The sequence below is a fragment of the Oryx dammah genome, unplaced genomic scaffold (assembly GCF_014754425.2).
Source record: "Oryx dammah isolate SB20612 unplaced genomic scaffold, SCBI_Odam_1.1 HiC_scaffold_4, whole genome shotgun sequence".
In the NCBI taxonomy this organism is placed as follows: Eukaryota; Metazoa; Chordata; class Mammalia; order Artiodactyla; family Bovidae; genus Oryx; species Oryx dammah.
Window position 1 is genome coordinate 51,029,339 of NW_024070188.1, and position 8,177 is coordinate 51,037,515.

An 8,177-nucleotide genomic window follows, 5' to 3' on the forward strand; every position below is an offset into this window, starting at 1 on the left:
ATCAAATATTACTCAGCCATAAAAAGGAATGCATTTGAGTCAGTTCTGATGAGGTGGATGAACCTAGAACCTATTATACAGGGTGAAGTAAGTCAGAAAGAGAAAGATAAATATCGTGTTCTAACATATATATGGAATCTAGAAAAATAGTGCCAAAGAATTTATTTATAGGGCAGCAGTGGAGAAACAGACATGGAGAACAGACTTAAGGACATTAGAAGAGGGGAGGAGAGGGCGAGATATATGGAAAGAGTAACATGGAAACTCATATTACCATATGTAAAATAGATAGCCAACAGGAATTTTCTATATGGCTCAGGAAACTCAAACAGGGGCTCTATATCAACCTAGAGGGTGGGATGGGGAGGGAGACGGAGAGAGGCTCAAAAGGGAGGAGATATATATATACCTATAGCTGATTCATGTTGAGGTTTGACAGAACACAACAAAATTCTGTAAAGCAATTATCATTCAATTAAAAAAAAAGTTAATTTAAAAATAAAAGGAACCAGGGTTGGGAAGGAGGAATGATGTTCTTATATTTGATGATATGAACACTAATATGATTCATTATTCATTAAACACTTATGATCTGGCAGGCTTTGTTTTAGGCAGATATAATAATAATTGAAGCAGCAAGTTTTGGCTGACTCTTAATATATTAGGCCCTGTGCTAAACACTTGATATTATTATCTCATTGAATCTTCACCCAAAAGTCTTAGAGGTCAATATCATGGCGAAAGGCAGGAACAGATTAATGTCAGAGGTAGGCTAGGACCTGAGACAGACGACTCGGTACAAACTCTACAAAGCCACTACCAAGGTATGGAAGACCGAGGGCCAACTCCTAGAGTCATAAATGAGTGATAACTTACTAGAAATGTTAATGATAAAGTTAAGGCCATAATGACCATGATGAAAACTCCTATCATTCATGTATTCATTCAACAAATATTTACCTAGGCATCAAAGGCCTACCAGTAGACAAAACAAAGTCCCTGTCCTCATGGAATGTGCATTCACTTGAAGAAACATGCAATGAAAATATGCACAATTTCAATTAGTAATAAGAGTAAAAAGAAGGAACGCACAGCATTTCAAGGAAGGCTTCTCTGAGGAGATGGCATTTGAACAAAGACCTTAATCTCAGTGATGTGAGGACACCAGCTCTCCAAAGATCCAGGGGAAGAATTCCAGGCAGAAGGAAAAGCAGATGTAAAATCCCTAAGTCTAGCACAAGTCCGGGGAGGTGGGAAGAAGGTTCCAGAGGGAGGGGGCACAGTTATACCTATGGCTGATTCATGTGGATGTTTGGCAGAAACCAACAGAATATTGTAGAACAATTATTCAATTAAAAATAAATACATTCAATTATTTTTAAAAAATTTTTAAATAGAACAATTCTGGTGTATTCCAGGTCCCAGGAAGAGAGAGAGAGTGAACATCAGATATAAGGGCAGAGAACTAGTGGGGACCAGATGACAAAAGTCCTTCTGAGGACAAGGTTAAGAAGTTTTAAAAATCTTTTTATTTGGAGTTAATTTCAAACTTATGGAAATTGAAAGAATAATAGTACAGAGAGGTCCACATATCTTTTCTCCAGATTTGCATATTGTTAACATTTTACCCCATTTGCTTTTTTTCTTGTGGTGTGTGTGCATGCTTCTGTGTGTGTGTGTGTGTGTGTGTGTGTGTGTGTGTATCTGAACAATTTTTTTAGAATCTGAGAGTAAGTTGCATTCATCTTGGCCCTTTATCCCTAAACACTTCAATGTTTATTTCCTAAAAAGGAGATTATTTTCTTAAATAGCCACTATATAGTAATCAACCTCAATACAGCTCACATTAATACTACATTTTTGTCTAATCTCCCATTTCATGATTCAGTGTCCTTTATAGCCTACCCTCCCTCCCCTGCAGAGAATCCTGTCTAGAATCAGGTATTTCATTGATTGTCAAATTCCAAATAAAACACTATTCATTTGAGGTTTGTCTAATGGATCCTTGGTGATTACAGATCTGTTTAGGTAACAGATCCCAGCTGGAGCACTACCTGAGTGATATATTCTTCCCAGGTTAGCACATCTAGAGGAACCCAATGTCCATCAGCCTCTCACTGGTAATGCTAATTCAGATCACCCAGTCAGGGTGTATCTATTTCTCCACTGTAGTTACAATTTTTTCCTTACAATCAATAAGTAATCACAGAGACCCTGTAACTATCCTGCCCTTCATTAAAATTTCCCTCTAAACTTAGTATCTATTATGATTCTTAACTGAATCAGTCTGTAATGTAATCATTACAATATGGTGATTTTGAAATGCAAGATTCCTTGCACATTTACCAGTTGGTCCTTAGCATTCTATTGTAAGAGTCTTCCCCTCTCCTCCATTTATATATGTATTTATTTACTTATCATCAGTACAGATTCAGGGATTTGTATTTTTCCAATGGTATACAAGTCACTAATGTTTTTAATCATTTCAGTGCTCAAATTTTCCCCTTCTTGCCTTCCAATCAGTTCATGCATTCTTGTAATATGAACTCCTTATTTCTTAGAATACTCCTTTATACTTTCTGGCATAATGCCATCCAGTAGGATTTTCTGCAATGATGGGAACTTTCCATATCTATGCTATCCAATACTAAGCCACCGGTCTCGTGTTGCTACTGAGCTCTTGAAATGTGGCCAATACAAATGAGTGGAACTGACTTGCTGATTTTAATTAGCATAATTTTAAATAGCCACCAAAAGCTAGTGTTTAACATAATATTCTAGCAAGATGAGATGTTCTAGGGTCGTCTTTTACCTACCTTGCCACAGCTCTGGAATTAGCAACTTCTCCAAGGAGCCCTGGTTCCTTTTAAAAGGGAATATTAGAGACCAAGATCTGATTTGTGTACAAATATTATAATGCACACATACATGCACATATTTGTGCATATACACGTGTATACACCAATACATAAGTATTTTAGAATCATGGGTTTACACCAATACATACATTTCTAATCCATCTCCATGGACATCTTCCTTGCATTTCCTCATTTTATTTTTCTAGGTCTCTTCTTGCATTGCATACCTGGCTCCCCAAAATATCGACTAATTTCTTCATTGCTTCATTACTTCAAAAGCAGTTTCAGACTTGCTTCACCCACACCAACAGAAAAACCCACTATAAAGAGCTGAAGATTTGCTTGCAATTCTCCCCTAGCCTGCCCCAAACCACAGTGCCACCCAACACTGAGGCAATACAGTGTTTGTAAAATTTGAAATTATACAAAAAGGTATACTCAGAGATGTATATGAGACACTCTTTCTCGTATCCTTTCCACCATAGGTAACCAACCTCATTGGTTTGTGGTTTACACTTTGGATGCTTCTTTTTATAAAGATAAACATATACATGTATAATTTCTTATTTCCTCTTATTTCTTACACAAAAGGTGACAAGATATGTGTGCTTTTTTTACACTTTGGTTTTGTTTTTTTCCATTTAACGAGGGAGATTAATTTTTATTATTAATGTGATAGAAGCCATTGGAGACTTTTTTAGTCAACGGTTGATGGAATCTAACTTATGTTTCCAAAAAACCACTTTGGCTGCTGTATAGGGAGCATGAGTAGAATCAGGGAGACCATGTGGAAGGCTATTGACATTATTCAGGGCAGAGATAATAAAGGCTAGAACTAGAGTGAAGTTGTCCATAGTATTACTTGTTCACAATGCTTCCTTTCCTCCACTGTAGCTTTCCTATTGGCGAAGAATGTTCTCTGCCCTACTGAGTTTCAGTTTGGCCACATGATTTAGTTTGACCAATGAAATGTGAGCAGAAGTAAGAGTGCACCAAATTGGAAACACAAAAAAATCAAAGAGCTGTATAACCTCTGCTCTGATGCGACATGAAAGTTAGTGACAAATCCATGGCTACATGAACCCAGATCCATAATATGAATATTCTGGAGATTGAAATAAGTGCAAATAAGAAGATCAACACTTCTTGGAGACAATGGAGGAACGTAATGGTTATGAACTGGACTTTAACAACAGTAACTAGAATGAATATTTGCCCAGTACATTCTAAATGACAATCAAGTCCTAAAGGTATAGCAGTCAACAAAACACAATTCCACCCCAGGCTCAAAAAGGCTTTGGTTTGCATACCAGTTTTGTTCTGAGTCCTTAAGAATTAGCTTCCTGTAACCTGATTTTCTTTTCTAATGAGGTTGGTAATTCCCACCTTATTCTTCTGGCTAAACATGACAAAGTGAATTCAAAAGTTTACCTCTATGTTCCCCTGAAATTCTGCTAAAATATCTCTGAGGGAAAAGGTATAAACCAAAGACAAATGGAAAAACATAAAATAGTAATAAGTTGCTGAAACCTAAAAAAATTAGATAAATAAATGATAACCAACATAGCAAATCAGAAAGTACTGACACCCAAGCCAACAAGAGGAGAAGTCCAGAAGCAGATAGGTCCATACTGTCGTGTGGTAGAGGAGTTGGCTTTTTTTTGTCCTGTAAAGACCCACATAGCAAATATTTTAAACTTTGCCAATCATAGGGTCTCTATAATGACTAATCAACTCTTCTTTGTACTGCAATAGTAGCCATAGGCAATACAAGACTATGGGAATGACTATGTGACAATAAAACTTTTTATTTATTAAAACAGGCAAGGATTGGGATAGAGAAGATTGTGATTTGACTAGCAGACCATAGTTTGCCAAACCCTGGTATTACACCTCACAGATGAAGGCACCAGATATCTCTGAAAGCCTCAGAGCAATGGATCTGAAGAAAGGACCAGAAGTGTATAAAAGAGGCAACTGGATCTCAGATAGCTTTCCCACCCATTGCATCCAGGGAAGCCCCCTCTCACACTTTGCAGGAAGACTGAGAATGGCTGTCTAAGAAACTGAACTCAAGGGATTCTGGACTTGGGCACATATGTATGTGGGAGAGAGAGATGCCCTAATGAAAAAAAGAATTTTACTTTAAAAAATAAAAGTTTAGTCCCCACTCAGAAAGCAGGACATAGCAAGCAGGCTTGGGCTTTTGCCACAGAAGACTGGTGAATTCCACTCTGGAAAAACTGATCAACCATAGAGAAAAGATCTGAAGATGCTGAGAATCGGGGGTCAGCCAACAAACAGGCCAGCTACAACTTCCCAGATCAAATTTTACCAGTTAACCTCTTCCACCCAAATATATGCTTCCCAGTCTGTTTTTCACCTCTTCTATCCTGAAGAATCACTCTCTATCATGAAAGATGGCAATCGAAATGAACTTATAGAGGGAAAAGATTTAAGTGAGGGAAAAGATTTAAGAAAGTAAAAAACTTCAGGGAACAGAGCAGGTAGCCAAGAAAACTTCCTAATATACTAATTAATTCTCCTCAGAAGACAAGAGAAGATGCTACATTTTAAATATACATAGGAGGCTGAAAAAATAAAGCACCATCGAGAAAAAAAAAAAAAAGATCCTAGAAATTAAAAATGCAATAGCAGAAATGAGAAATTCAAAAAAGCATTGGAAAATAAAGTTGAGAAAGTCTCCTAGAAAACAAAACAAGAAAATAAGAAAGAAAAAAATATGAAAATTGAGGTGCTCGCTTCGGCAGCACATATAATAAAATTGAAACGAACAGAGAAGATTAGCATGGCCCCTGTGCAAGGATGACACACAAATTCGTGAAGCGTTCCATATTTTTTAAAAGCTTCTGCACAACAAAGGAAACTATAAGCAAGGTGAAAAGACAGCCTTCTGAATGGGAGAAAATAATAGCAAATGAAGCAACTGACAAACAACTAATCTCAAAAATATACAAGCAACTCCTGCAGCTCAATTCCAGAAAAATAAACGACCCAATCAAAAAATGGGCCAAAGAACTAAATAGACATTTCTCCAAAGAAGACATACAGATGGCTAACAAACACATGAAAAGATGCTCAACATCACTCATTATCAGAGAAATGCAAATCAAGACCACAATGAGGTACCATTTCACACCAGTCAGAATGGCTGCAATCCAAAAGTCTATAAGCAATAAATGCTGGAGAGGGTGTGGATAAAAGGGAATCCTCTTACAGTGTTGGTGGAAATGCAAACCAGTACAGCCACTATGGAGAACAGTGTGGAGATTCCTTAAAAAATTGCAAATAGAACTGCCTTATGACCCAGCAATCCCATGCTGGGCATACACACTGAGGAAACCAGAATTGAAAGAGACACATGTACCCCAATGTTCACTGCAGCACTGTTTATAATAGCCAGGACATGGAAACAACCTAGATGTCCATCAGCAGATGAATGGATAAGAAAGCTGTGGTACATATACACAATGGAGTATTACTCAGCCATTAAAAAGAATACATTTGAATCAGTTCTAATGAGATGGATGAAACTGGAGCCTATTATGCAGAGTGAAGTAAGCCAGAAAGAAAAACACCAGTACAGTATACTAACACATATATACGGAATTTAGAAAGATGGTAATGATAACCCTGTATGTGAGACAGCAAAAGAGAGGGAGAGGGTAGGATGATGTGGGAGAATTGCATTGAAACATGTATACTATCATGTAAGAAATGAATCGCCAGTCTATGTTCAATACAAGATAAGGATGCTTGGGGCTGGTGCACGGGGATGATCCAGAGAGATGATATGGGGTGGGAGGTGGGAGGGGGCTTCAGGATTGGGAACTCATGTACACCCATGGCGGATTCATGTCACTGTATGGCAAAACCAATACAGTACTGTAAAGTAAAACAAAGTAAAAATAAAATTAAAAAAAAAGAAAATTGGGGATCACTAATATGGAGGGAGGGGATCTAGCAGCTAAATAAATGTCAAGAGAACAGAGAAAATATTCTGTGTTGTATAGCTTCAGTGTTTTTTTATAAAACGTCTCATTTTTTAAGAACATAGAAAGACGACAGTTTAAATTTATAACGCTTTAGGTTTGTCTGTTGAGAAGAAATTTCCTGACAAGCCAGAAAAGATCATTCATATTTTACCTGCATTTTCTTCCAATACACATTTAGGCTCATTATCCAAACCAGGAAAGGACTAACAAATTAGTTTTCTCTTTTCCAAGCCATGCAGAACAGTTTCAATAACCTAATATACTTCGTATGTATCAATACATTCTCAACTGTTTTTAATCAAAAGGTTTCAGCCAGGTTTGTCAGCTTATCACCCTACCTTCATCTGTGCCTGAGCATCACTAGAATTCAGTCTTTCCAAACAGTATTCTCCAGTCCTCTGGCAGATGTAGGGAGGGCTTCACCTGGCTATGGGGAGTGGAACCAGTGCCCAGGGTCCCAGCTGTCTCTTTTAGACACTTCTAACCAATCATCCTTATTCAGATCTTCTGCTCACCACTTTCAGAATTATCTGATGCCTGCCTTTCACCCCTGCACCTTTCTGACATGCTGCTTATTGGAATGAGGCATTAGACTCTTTACACATTTGTGTATAAACAACAAATTCCTGTTACCAGTTTATATCCAACAGACTCCCCCCCCTGCCAAAATTTGTAGACACAGATGCAAAAGGGCTCTAGTTACCAACAGACACTTAATAAAAGACTCACTTCTTCGTACAAAGGGATAAAGGGCTTATTGTCTCTCTTACCACACAGAGATGTGGTAGCCTTGGTTTTACAACTTTAGCCAACAGTGCTAAATCATTTCAGTCATGTCTGACTCTTAGCAATGCTATGGGTTGCAACCAGCCAGGCTCCTCTGTCCATTGGATTCTCCAGGCAAGCATACTGGAGTGAATTGCTATTTCCTCCTCCAAGGGATCTTTCTGACTCAGGAATCAAACCGGCATCTCTTACCTCTCCTGCATTGGCAGGCATGTTCTTTACCACTAGCACCACCTGGGAAGCCCATCAAGAGCAAATATAGATTCATGAAAGTCCATTATTCTCTTTTACTTTTGAAATTGTCACAAACCTTTAGATACACACACTTTTCAAACTCTCCCAAACTAACCTTAGCTTTCAGTCTCTAAAGTTGAAAACAGCCAGCCAAATGGGTCCTCCAAGCTCTCACCCTACAGACAACTTCTGGCATCTGGACCAGATTGTTTAGAATGCAGGACTTTGTTAAAAAAACAAACAAACAAACAAACAAAAAACCAGCCTTTTAATCATTTAGTCA

General features: G+C 37.9%; 1 non-coding gene across 1 annotated transcript; it reads left to right on the forward strand.

Moving 5' to 3' along the window:
- Window positions 1-5,613: 5,613 nt before the first annotated feature.
- LOC120863130 lies at window positions 5,614-5,719 on the forward strand. The gene has a single exon (XR_005720933.1). It is a non-coding gene; the product is annotated as a U6 spliceosomal RNA (small nuclear RNA).
- The last annotated feature ends 2,458 nt before the right edge of the window (window positions 5,720-8,177 follow it).